The sequence below is a fragment of the Thunnus thynnus genome, chromosome 1 (genome assembly GCF_963924715.1).
Source record: "Thunnus thynnus chromosome 1, fThuThy2.1, whole genome shotgun sequence".
In the NCBI taxonomy this organism is placed as follows: domain Eukaryota; kingdom Metazoa; phylum Chordata; class Actinopteri; order Scombriformes; family Scombridae; genus Thunnus; species Thunnus thynnus.
In genome coordinates, this window is record NC_089517.1 from 41516117 (window position 1) to 41528437 (window position 12321).

General features: G+C 40.2%; 1 protein-coding gene across 8 annotated transcripts in view; it reads left to right on the top strand.

Annotated features, from left to right (window-relative positions):
* The first annotated feature begins 1185 nt into the window (after positions 1-1185).
* Positions 1186-12321, top strand: part of celf1 (cugbp, Elav-like family member 1) — a 204420-nt gene continuing 193284 nt past the window's right edge. For all 8 annotated transcript variants that reach the window (XM_067598286.1, XM_067598302.1, XM_067598337.1 and 5 more), the window contains exon 1: positions 1186-1346. The gene's annotated coding sequence lies outside the window, so the exon portion shown is untranslated. The remainder of the gene's footprint in view (positions 1347-12321) is intronic.

The following is a 12321-nucleotide window of genomic DNA, read 5'->3' on the forward strand; positions in this document are numbered from 1 at the left end:
TGGTATGCTAAATAAATTATGTACACCAGAGAGAAGAATGTAACAAATATATACATCTCAGAAGACTATACTTCTACACCGGGTGACTACAAGTCATTGCAGGTGAACCTGTAACAACACAAATATCTCATTCATTAAATTGTCAGACACAGCATGAAGGTTTCTCTTAACAGTTATGAAAAGATTCAGTGCGCGGGAATGGCTGTATATATGCTGGCGAGTCTGTGAATTTAATCAAACCTGTTACAGAAATATGTGATATGGAGTAGGAATGGAAAAAGTATGAACTGTGTAGGGTGTGTGAAATGATAAAAACAAACAGTAGGAATAGGAGTTAATATTATGTAGCACTATGGATTTAATTTGATTGGATAAGGCTGTAGACAGAAACAAAGGAGTACATGGAAATAAAGGATGAATTAATACATAAAGATGAATTCATCTCTGGGGACAGGCTTTTTTAATTATCCAAAATCAGTTTGACACACACTACTTCAGTTATTGTTTACAACTTATCATTGGTTTTACAGGCTGTATTCTTGTATGTTCACTTTTAATTTATGTATGTTTTCTCAAATATTTTTTTTCAAATATGTTTATCTTATGTTTAACTGTTAAAAAACAAATAACAGCTGATAAGTTGTTTTCAGATGTTTCAGTCTTTTAAATATCAACATTGATATCAGCCTAAAAAAACAGCAGCTTTAATGTAGGTGTGAGGTGGCCATTGTTCTATTCCTCACCTTATCTTTTGTGAAGGTGGAATTTCAGTCAAAAACTTTTTTAAAAATTATCTTGTTGCTGTAAAAGCATTCAATTTTATGTTGCATTTATTAAATTTGTGAAATTGTAAAATTGTGTCTTTATGTGGTTAAGGGAATACAACCTGAAGTACATAAAGAGTTTATAGAAAATTAAGAAATTATTCCTCATAATATTGCCTTTATATGGACCGTACCACATTACACTTTAAGCCAGGGAACTGTCACGTGTACTTTCACTTCCGTTGCAAAGAGCACTAAATACCAAAAATCGCTTATAAAGCACAATCTTTCTTTTCAGAAGACAACATTCTACACACATCCGTTTAAATATATTTTGAAGCACGTCACGTATAATGTTGGCTCGCACCAGTCACAGCCCCCCTACCGAGTAGCTGCCCAATGGTAACGGCCCTGCAGGAGAGGGACTGCCATTTTAACAGAGCTAAATCTCAAAAGTGATATCTTCCCCCCTGTAGTCAGCTTGTTTTCCATAAGTAGAACATTAATAACGTGATATTGTAAGCAAACATCCAAAACGACATCTTGTTTTTAAGTCAAATTGTCTGTGGCGTAAAAACACGGGTAAGTTTGTCATTTTAATTTAGTAAACGCTATTCTAGCTAACTAACGTTACCATAACATACGTCTGCTGCTGTCGCTATGTAGATTCTTATTGGCTGACAAGCATTGATGTGCTTGATGTAGCTGTTAGTCTGCTGTGATGAGCTGATTGTGACATTATTATGTTGATCAAATGACGTCATGATAGAGTTGGTTTGGCTTGCATATGGTGCAGTTATTCAGTAATAGTACCTGGCTTTGCTACAAAGCTTTTTAAATGTAGAAGTTGACGGTATTTATACCCGAAAGATGGTATGCACGTGATGTCACCGAACGCGGAAGCTGCCACTGTAACTCCTCCTACATGTCAGGATCAATATCTGTCAGGATCTGTCTGGTAGTGTGCATTCAAATGAAGAAACCTTACTAAAATAGTAACAATGATACAACAATAATGATACAATGGTACAACTTTTATTGTAAGTTTACACTGAAATTCATTTAGCATCCTTAGGCAGTTCTGTTCAAAACATTTTCACACAGATTAAGCAGTTACACATGTGAAACTGTTCATAGATGTACAAAACACATCAAACAATCATGACCATCATACGTATCACATTATATCCTCTGGATTCAGATCTGAATTAGCAGCACACTGATTTTGGTTTAGCAGCAGGATAGACTGATGTATAAAAGAATTCTTTCAGTCTGTTGCGTTTAAATTGAGGGACTCTAAATCGCCTGTTGGAGGGCAGAAGTTGCCTAAGTTGAAGAGAGACTCAGCAAAGTGGTACTTCGAAATGTTAACTATTCACACAGTTCACTGAATGAAATATCATAAAGTGAAAATATGTTAAAAAACCTAGAATGCTTTGAACTGCTTTGAACTCTGTGATTTTGATCAGGCAGACAAATCATACTTTGAAATGGGATCCTATCAGGGCTTACATTTATTTTTAAGAATTTAATTTTGAAGTCATTTAGGTTTAGAGTTCAGCTCTTGAAGAAACTGAATTTGCAGGTAACTACAACTGATATCTGTTGGCTGAGAGGACACAAACTGTTTTGAGTAGCAGTGAAGGATATAAAATGTTGATTAACTATGTATCCATTGCAATAACAGTAGCCTATTGGCTATGGCTCTCCTTATTTTTCACATGCAACTTTGTCCAAAAGCTGGAAGTTCTGATTGAGAATTATAAAGCTGATAACCATAAACTATTGATCCGATATGAATGACAGTTTAAGTGGGAGAATGTGATGTGATTTTACTAGAGAAGACAGTGAGCACTGCTTCACTCATTAGTGTTATGGAAAGCACAAAAATAAGAAGAGTGTTTTTGGCTGAGTAGACATCTGCTTGCAGAGAGCACACAAACAACACAAACAGCCAAGTTTCATTTTGTCATCAAGTTACTCATGTAATTAATGTTAATTAGCAACAGCTGATATGAAATTTAAATGTTTACCTCAAAAACTGTTGTTTACTTTCCAGAGTAATTATGAATTGTGATGTTAAAAACATAGCCGTTGCTAGTAATTTGTAGTGGCTGTGGCTCAGGAGGTAGAGCGGGTCGTCCACTAATCGGAAGATCGGCGGTTCGATTCCTGGCTCCTCTGGTCTGCATGTCGAAGTGTCCTTGGGCAAGAAACTGAACCCCAAACTACCCCTGATGGCTGTGCCATCAGTGTATGAATGTGTGTGAATGGGTGAATGTGACTAGTAGTGTAAAAGCGCTTTGAGTGGTCAGAAGACAAGAAAGGCACTATACAAGTACAGTCCATTTACCATTTATTAGTATTAAGTTGAACCAGAATACTTCACAACTGCCATCATTAAACATATATTGACATGCTACAGCACCAGACTAGAGAAAAACAGTTCATGCAGTGTAGTGCTGCACTGCTCACCTATCCATCATCTGCTGCTGTCTGTCTGTCTTTCTCTCCAGTGTTTTCCCCAAGGATTTTCTCCAGAGGGGGTGTTAGGCCCCCCGAAACTACTAGTTTTGTTGTGGGACGTGCATGTCATGGATACAGACTCTTAATCAAGAGAAATTTGGTGCAGGTTGGACAATGTACATTCAAGTTACAACTTCCTGCTTCATCACAAAACATCGAAGATCACTGCATCGCCACGGCAATAGCATACAGTGAAAACTCAAGATTTTGATAACTTTTCAACTTTTCAAAGGTCTTAAGACCTTTACAATAAAATGAATGAATGAATAAAATTTGAAGTCAGTCAAGTTAAATCTCTAGGAGGAGTTTGGTAAAATACAACACCTTTAAATTGCAAAACTGCACTAAAATGGCAAAGTAAATTAAAAATGGCTGACTTCCTGTTGGACTTTGGTTATTGCTCCAAGAGGCTTTTTTGTGTGTCTGGACATACATGTGACTACCAAACTTTGTTCATGTATGTCAGATTTAAAGATGGGGACCTTGATTTTAAAATATTGTAGGGGGGACTATTGTGCCATGTTGTAACGTCTCAGTCCAAGACCCATGTCATGCCAATTCTGATGAATGTGCAAACTTTTGTGAGTTATCGAGCACCCCTAGCACCTCAAAAATGCTAAAAGTAATTAGAGGGCGCTATAGAGCCAACATGTCACACCCAAGCCCATTTTTACTAATGCATACTAGTACAAACATACCTGCAAATTTTCATGAGTGTTTGCACATCCTAAAGGCTTCAGACGTGTTAGTAAAATGAAAATTTATGCATGGAATCCAAAGTGGCTGACTTACTGTCTGGCAAAAAAATTCTAACAAAAATTATTTCTGGGATAGAATGATGAGAGAAATGATCCCACTGAATTTCATGAAAATCAAAGCAACTTTGATCCAAAATGGCCATTGACTTCCTCCCATCAATTGGTGGCGCTATGACTGTGACTCAATATTGACATGTAGATGTGGCCTGGACCTCTATCAAGCATAGGACATTTGGGCCAGATTGGAAAAAGTCTGGTGGAGTTACAACAACTTCCTGTTTCATGGCAAAGCATGCAAATTGACCAGCACGCCACATCAAGGGAGTTACACAAAAACTCAAGATTTTCATAACTTTTCATCGCAAAACTCTTAAGATGACACCCACGAAATTTGAAGTCAGTCGGTTCAAATCTCTAGGAGGAGTTCGTTAAAATACAACGCCTGCAAATGGCAAAAATGGAGCAAAAATTGCAAAGTAAATTCAAAATGGCTGACTTCCTGTTGGACTTAGGGTATCGCTCCAAGAGGCTTTTCTGTCCGTTTGGACATGATACATGTACCTATCAAATTTCATTCACATACGTCAAATTAAAGGTGGGGGCTTTGAATTTGAAGTTTTGTAGGGGGTACCTGTGAGCCATTTTCCCACGACCTAGCCTGAGACCCATATCAGATATTATGTTTCACTACTTTTGACGTGTGTGCCAAGTTTCGTCAGTTTTTAAGCATCTCTAGCCACTCAGCTTCCTGTTTCATGGTGAACAATGCATCGCCATGGCAACAGCTTTTGGTAAGAACTCAAAAGCTTCAGGAGTTATCATCAACAAGGTCTTACATCTTAGCTGACTCAATTTCAGGTGCAGGAGTAATTAGACACAGCATTTGCACTAAAGTTATAGCAATTTCGTCTGTCATGGCGAAACATCAAAACTCCACGCCACAGCCAAATGCTTCGACGATAGCTAGCTAAATCTTTTGATAACTTTTGATCATACACTAGTGTAGATGACACACACTGATTTTGAAGTCGTTATGATGAATTCTGTAGGAGGGGTTCGTTAAAATACAACGTATGCGAAATGGCCAAAAAAACGCGAAAACTGACCAGTTTTATCAAGATGGCCGACTTCCTGTAGGACTTACAATATGGCTCCAAGAGGCTTTTTTATGCGTCTTGACATGATACATATGCCTCCTGAATTTCATTTTCCTAGGTTAATCTGGAAGGCGGGGCTACAATTTTGAAATTTTCAAGGAGGCGCTGTTGAGCCATATTGTCACGTCTATGCAAATGACCTATCCAGGATTTTAACTGGTGTCGCTCCAGACATGTGTGCCAAGTTTCGTGACTGTAGACCCATCCCTTGTCCCTAAAGTACAGCATCGTATTTCATGGCGAAGGATGTGTCGCCATGGCAACGGCGTTTTGATATGGGTCATGACCTGCCCAATGTAGCATCACCAAGGTCTTACATCTTAGCTGAGTCAATTTCAGGTGCATCGGCCAAATTTCCTAGGAGTAATACAACAAAGAACGACGCATGATACTTCCTGTTGCCAGTAGGTGGCGCTATGACTCTCACTAAATATGGGCCTGACAATGTGTTCAGACCGGGACTCTTAACAAGCATATGAAATTTGGAAAAGATCAGACCATGTGGAGTCAAGTTATAAGGCTTTGAAATTTCATGGCGAGACATCGAAATTCGCCGCGTCATCATGGCAAAACCTTTCGATAAAAAGTCACCAACTTCATAATATACGATCTCCAAGGTCTTTAGGCTATTCTGAGTAAATTTGAGGTGGATCCCATCACCGTGCGACCCACAGAGCGTCAAAGTGTAAAACATGTAACTTCCTGTTGCCAGTAGGTGGCGCTATGACTTACATCCAATATTGACACAGGAATGTGTTCAGGACAGGACTCTTTCCAAGCACAAAAGGTTTGGGTCTCTTAGGATCGTGCATGCCGGAGTTATGGCCGTTTGAATTTTCACGGCAAAGGATCGAAATTCGCCGCCCGACCACACCCCCTCGGCAATGTCGAAAACTCACCATTTTGATAACTTTTCATCTCCCAGGTCTGTAGATGATACTGACCGAATTTCAAGTTGCTGAGGTCAAATCCCTAGGAGGAGTTCGTTAAAGTACGCGGGCGAAAAACGGCAAAATTGGCCTGAAAATCGCAACTTTGAACCAAAATGGCTGACTTCCTGTTGAATTTAGGGTATGGCTCCAAGAGAGTTTTTGGTGTGTCTGGTCATGATATATAAGCACACCAAATTTCATTGTTCTACGACAATCTGTATCGTGGGGCTCGCTTTTCTTAATTTTCTAGGTGGCGCTGTCGAGTGAGTTTTGGTACACGTTTGTAGAAGTTATTTGAGGTCAAAGAGTTGTAATAATAATAATAATAATAATTAAAGCTGCAAGCAGCGATGATCGGGCCCTCGCGTCCTTGCGTATGTTAGGGCTCGGCGCTGGTGAAGGGCTTCTGTCACGGGCATATAGATGTCCCCAGACCTGGGCTGTTTTCAGACAGTGCAAGGGGAGAATAACGTCACATCCTCAATCACCTACTCTGCCTGCTGCAGGGGCTGCTGCATTGAAATGTCGTAGGGGGCGCTATGGAGCCACTTTTCATCACTGACTGAATATTGCTATTTAGACGTGTTCAGGCTGGGAGTCTTATCAAACATGTAAAGTTTGGTGTAGACTCAAGCATTTACACTAAACTTATAGCAATTTCGCCTGTCATGGCGAAACATCAAAACTCAACGCCACGCCACGGCCACACGCTTCAATGATAACTAAATTTTTGATAACTTTTGATCACACACTGGTTTAGATGACACACACTGATTTTGAAGTCGTTACCATGAATTCTGTAGGAGGAGTTCGTTAAAATACAAGGTATGCGAAATGGCCAAAAAAAACGCAAAAATTACCACTTTTATCAAGATGGCCGACTTCCTGTAGGACTTACAATACGGCTCCAAAAGGCTTTTTTGTGCGTCTTCACATGATACATAAGCCTCCCGAATTTCTCTTTCCTAGGTTAATCTGGAAGGCGGGGCTACAATTTTGAAATTTTCAAGGGGGCGCTGTTGAGCCATATTGTCACGTCTATGCAAATGACCTATCCAGGATTTTAACTGGTGTCGCTCCAGACATGTGTGCCAAGTTTCGTGACTGTAGACCCATCCCTTGTCCCTAAAGTACAGCATCGTATTTCATGGCGAAGGATGTGTCGCCATGGCAACGGCGTTTGGTCATGGGTCATGACCTGCCCAATGTAGCATCACCAAGGTCTTACATCTTAGCTGAGTCAATTTCAGGTGCATCGGCCAAATTTCCTAGGAGTAATACAACAAAGAACGACGCATGATACTTCCTGTTGCACTCTGGCCCGTCGGGATCAGATCACGCTTTTTAAAAATGAGGGATATTTCTTACAAGTGTGCTGTGCTTTTATTTTGAAAGTTTGATTGACATGTGTACTGTCAGGTGTGTAGAGACAATAAGTAACTGCAGCTGGACACAGAAAAATACTCATATATTTGAATGGAGAGTGTGAGCGAACCCACACCTTTTTGAACATTTACTGCTTCCACATAATTTTAGATACAAACTTCATTTGAACTTTAAGTGAGTCACGAGACTTTGACCTACGAATCTTGAATTTACATGTGTTTTCTATCTTTTATTGTTTTTGAGATATTAGCGTGTGAGTTTTAAAGTCTTTTCTTGCTCCTCCTGTGATTTTATAATGAGTGTGTATTGCGGAATGTTTCACAGCACGGAGGGAGTGACATCACCAGGAGCAGTTGGAGAGGAGGATTTTAGAGAACGCTTCTCGTGAAATATCCTCATAAATCCCATGACTTTGGCCAAATCCTACATAAAAATCACATTTTTTTGTAGGAATTTTCGTCGCGAATCCATTGATACAGGTTTGAAAGTGGTCAGACTTATAGTTTAGACGCCAGAAGCCTCTGTTTGACACAAAGTCCATGCCCAGAGATTGCCTCCCCATTGGTTTACATTGTAAGGTGTAATGTCGCACTCCAACTTTCAGGGCTTACTAAATCTAAACCGTTCGAGTTATTACAAAGTTTTTAATAACTTTTGCTCAACACAGTGTGATAAGTCATGTATTCAAGTTTGAAGCCGATACCATTAACGCCCTCGGAGGAGATAGCGTTTGTTCGGGGGCCAAAATTGGGGCAAAGTCTTATTTTGAAAAGCTGATTGCAGACTTCCTGTTGGATTTAGGTCAGGGGTGTCAGCGTATGATTTGTAGGTCTTGATGAGACGAATAATTGAGTTTTGGTTCGATCTCTCTACGACATTCCTACGGGCCGTGGCGGCCGTTTTAGATACATAGGTGGCGCTCTCGAGCACATTTTGGCACTTCGGGGGTTAATTTTTACATTTTATCAAATTTTTCACCACAACTGATGTGCGTGCCAAATTTGGTGAGTTTTTGAGCATGTTTAGGGGGTCAAATTTAGAGTTAAAGTGGCGTATTAATAAAGATTAAAGCTGCAAGCAGCGTTGAACGGGCCTTCGCGCCCTTGCGCACGTCGGGCCGCGGCGCAGTCAGTTGAGCTTGTGGGAACCAAGAAAACGTTTGGAGATGATCAGTGTGAGAGTCTTTTGACACACAATACTAACTACTTTCTCTCCGTGAGCGCACCCCTCTGTTTATCACAGATAATTATGGATTATGAAATCAAAATATTGTTAACCTTAATCAATAATTCAGGCACCAACTGTAGAATCTATGAGGAACACAGTTGATTATTTGCCATAATTATCAATTATCTAAGATAATTAACTAATTATAATAATTAATAGAATTATTAATATGAACTAACAAGCACGGAGCACCACCTGGGAACCAGGACCAATAACCGAACAAGGTAATCTCATAAATGGGAGTTCTGCGAGATATCAACATTCAAGGGTGAACAAAGAAGGGTTGAATTCAAGCTCTGACTCCTTCAATCAGCCACTTCTCACAATATGTTACACACAATAATGACAAAAGAACTGCTCTTTAAAGATATAACATTGTTTATTAAACTTAGCAAACTTAACAAAGTTAACAAATACTTCATTCAATAAATAGCTATTCTAAAATCTAATTCTACCAAACAAAACACAAACAGCTTTGCACAGAGTTGGACACTTGCAGGGGAATGCGTGTATGTATGTATGTATATATGTGTGTGTGTGTGTGTGTGTGTGTGTTAGTAGCAAGAGAGGAAGGAGGGAAAGCGATCGTGAGAGAGAGAGAAGCGGCTCTTTTGTCCACAGAGAGCGCACGTACGGACGGCAGTCTGTAACGTACGTTGTCTGGTTTCTGATCGACAAATCAATTTACTTTCTCACTCACGGTGGCACAAAAGTAGCAGGTGTCCCGACCGGGAAAAACACAAAATAGTCTAGCGTGGTGAACACAACTAACAGGCAGCAAACTTAAAATACTCCTCAGAGTAAAGCAGAGAAAAATGGACTCGGCGGTCCGTCAACTCACACAACAAGAACAATAGCAATAAAGCTAAAAAGGCTAAATGCTAAACAACAGCAACTGATGCTGAAAAGAACACACAACTAACACTGCCTATGCCCAGACTTATGCCTCTTACTTGGTCGCTTCAGAAAGTGCGCAGGTTGTGTGTGTGTGTAGTCCGTCTTAATGTCCATCTTTGTTCTTGGCTCGGAGGCAGACGGTGCCGTTCTCGCACGTCGGCGAAAACACGGCAGCTGGCTCTGAGTGCAGTGGCGGAGAGAACAGCAGAGACGACTCGGCGAAGACGCGCAGGGCAGAGCCAGTCCACGTTATCCCGAAGTAACTTTATTTCTTCTTTCTCGGGGGAATTTGAGGACGCTGGTTGCAGCAGCGGTCTCTCTCGGATCCAGGAATGTGTTCGGGTGAACACAGGCAAAGTCTCGTCTCGTCCGACGAGGGGAGTCTCCGTCGAGGGGAAAACATGTTCGTGGGGTAGTCAAGCTAACTCAGAGGGGAACAGGAGTTACCCCTAGCTCAGTGACATGGAAAAGACGTGTAGTTTGGGCGTGCTCGCTTATAAAGGGGTGGTGATGTCATGGCTGCGTCATCAGGACGCTCCGCTGTGCAGGAGCGTCTCCGCCAATGAGGGACCAATGTGGACTGCTCCCTGCTGAGGTGTGAAAATCGCAAAGCATCCTTGGAAATGGAGTTTGCTCCACCCTCATGGCAGGTCCATTACAGTTTTAATACGGAGCTCCGGAACTCCAGCCTTCTTGAGTTTTTCCCTCATATAGGCTATAGTTTTTCTTAATCATTACTACAATATATGATTACATATGTAATAGTCTCCTCAGCCAAGTTAGAAAAAATATGTGCATGTATGAACAACAGCAATTGGAGAAGATGACAGTCAAAAAGTAATCATGTTAAATAATCATGATCTCAATATTGAACAAAAATGATTGTGATTATAATTTTTGCCATAATCAAGCACCCCTAAAAACAGCAAATTGTGATTTACATACACACACACACACACACACACACACACACACACACACACACACACACAGAGTTTAAATATGTATGTGATAAATTGTAAATATGTATGTAATGAATTGTTTTCTTTAAGAAACTGTTACTTGAACATTTTTCAGTGTGCTCCTAAAGTTATATGTATGCTCCTAATTTCTGTCATTTAGGAGCACATGTACTCCTTGAAAAAAAGTAAGGATTGAACACTGCTGTCAGATATGTAGAAGCATTAAGTAACTGGAGTGTGGTGCAGTCCAAGGGCTTCTGTCACAGGCAGTAGATGTTTACTTTACCCATCCCCCCCCTCCCATTCTCTCTCTCTCCCTCACAGTTGGAAGGAAAGATTTCAAAGTGATCTTCTTGTGAAATATCCTCATAAATCCCATAACTTTGGCCAAATCCTACATAAAAATATCATTTTTTTGTAGGAATTTTCGTTACGAATCCATTGATACAGGTTTGAAAGTGGTGGGACTTATAGTTTAGACGCCAGATGCCCCAGTTTGGCACAAAGTCCATGCCCAGAATTTGCCTCCCCATTGGTTTACATTGTAAGGTGTAATGTCGCACTCCAACTTTCAGGGCTTACTAAATCTAAACCGTTCGAGTTATTACAAAGTTTTTAATAACTTTTGCTCAACACAGTGTGATAAGTCATGTATTAAAGTTTGAAGCCGATACCATTAACGCCCTAGGAGGAGATAGCGTTTATTCAAGGTCCAAAATTGGCAAAAAATCGTAATTTGAAATTGACATTGCAGATTTCCTGTTGGATTTAGGTCAGGGGTGTCAGCGTATGATTTGTAGGTCTTGATGAGACGAATAATTGAGTTTTGGTTCGATCTCTCTACGACATTCCTACGGGCCGTGGTGGCCGTTTTAGATACATAGGTGGCGCTAGAGAGCACATTTTGGCACTTTGGGGTTTAATTTTTACATTTTATCAAATTTTTCACCATTCCTGATGTGCGTGCCAAATTTGGTGAGTTTTTGAGCATGTTTAGGGGGTCAAATTTAGAGTTAAAGTGGCGTATAAATAAAGAATAATAAGAAAGAAACAAACACACGAAAAACAATAGGGTCTTCGCCCTTTGGGCTCAGGCCCTAAATAATAAAGAAACAAACACACGAAAACAATAGGGTCTTCGCCCTTTGGGCTCAGGCCCTAATAATAATTAAAGCTGCAAGCAGCGTTGGACGGGCCTTCGCGCCCTTGCGCACGTCGGGCCGCGGTGCAGTCAGTTGAGCTTGTGGGAACCAAGAAAACGTTTGGAGATGATCAGTGTGAGAGTCTTTTGACACACAATACTAACTACTTTCTCTCCGTGAGCGCACGCCTCTGTTTATCACAGATAATTATGGCTTATGAAATTAAAATATTGTTAACCTTAATCAATAATTCAGGCACCAACTGTAGCATGTATGAGGAACACAGTTGATTATTTGCCATAATTATCAATTATCTAAGATAATTAACTAATTATAATAATTAATAGAATTATTAATATGAACTAACAAGCACGGAGCACCACCCGGAAACCAGGACCAATAACCGAACAAGGTAATCTCATAAATGGGATTTCACCTAGAATGCTAATATCTGCGAGATATCAACATTCAAGGGTGAACAAAGAAGGGTTGAATTCAAGCTCTGACTCCTTTAATCAGCCACTTCTCACAATATGTTACACACAATAATGACAAAAGAACTTCTCTTTA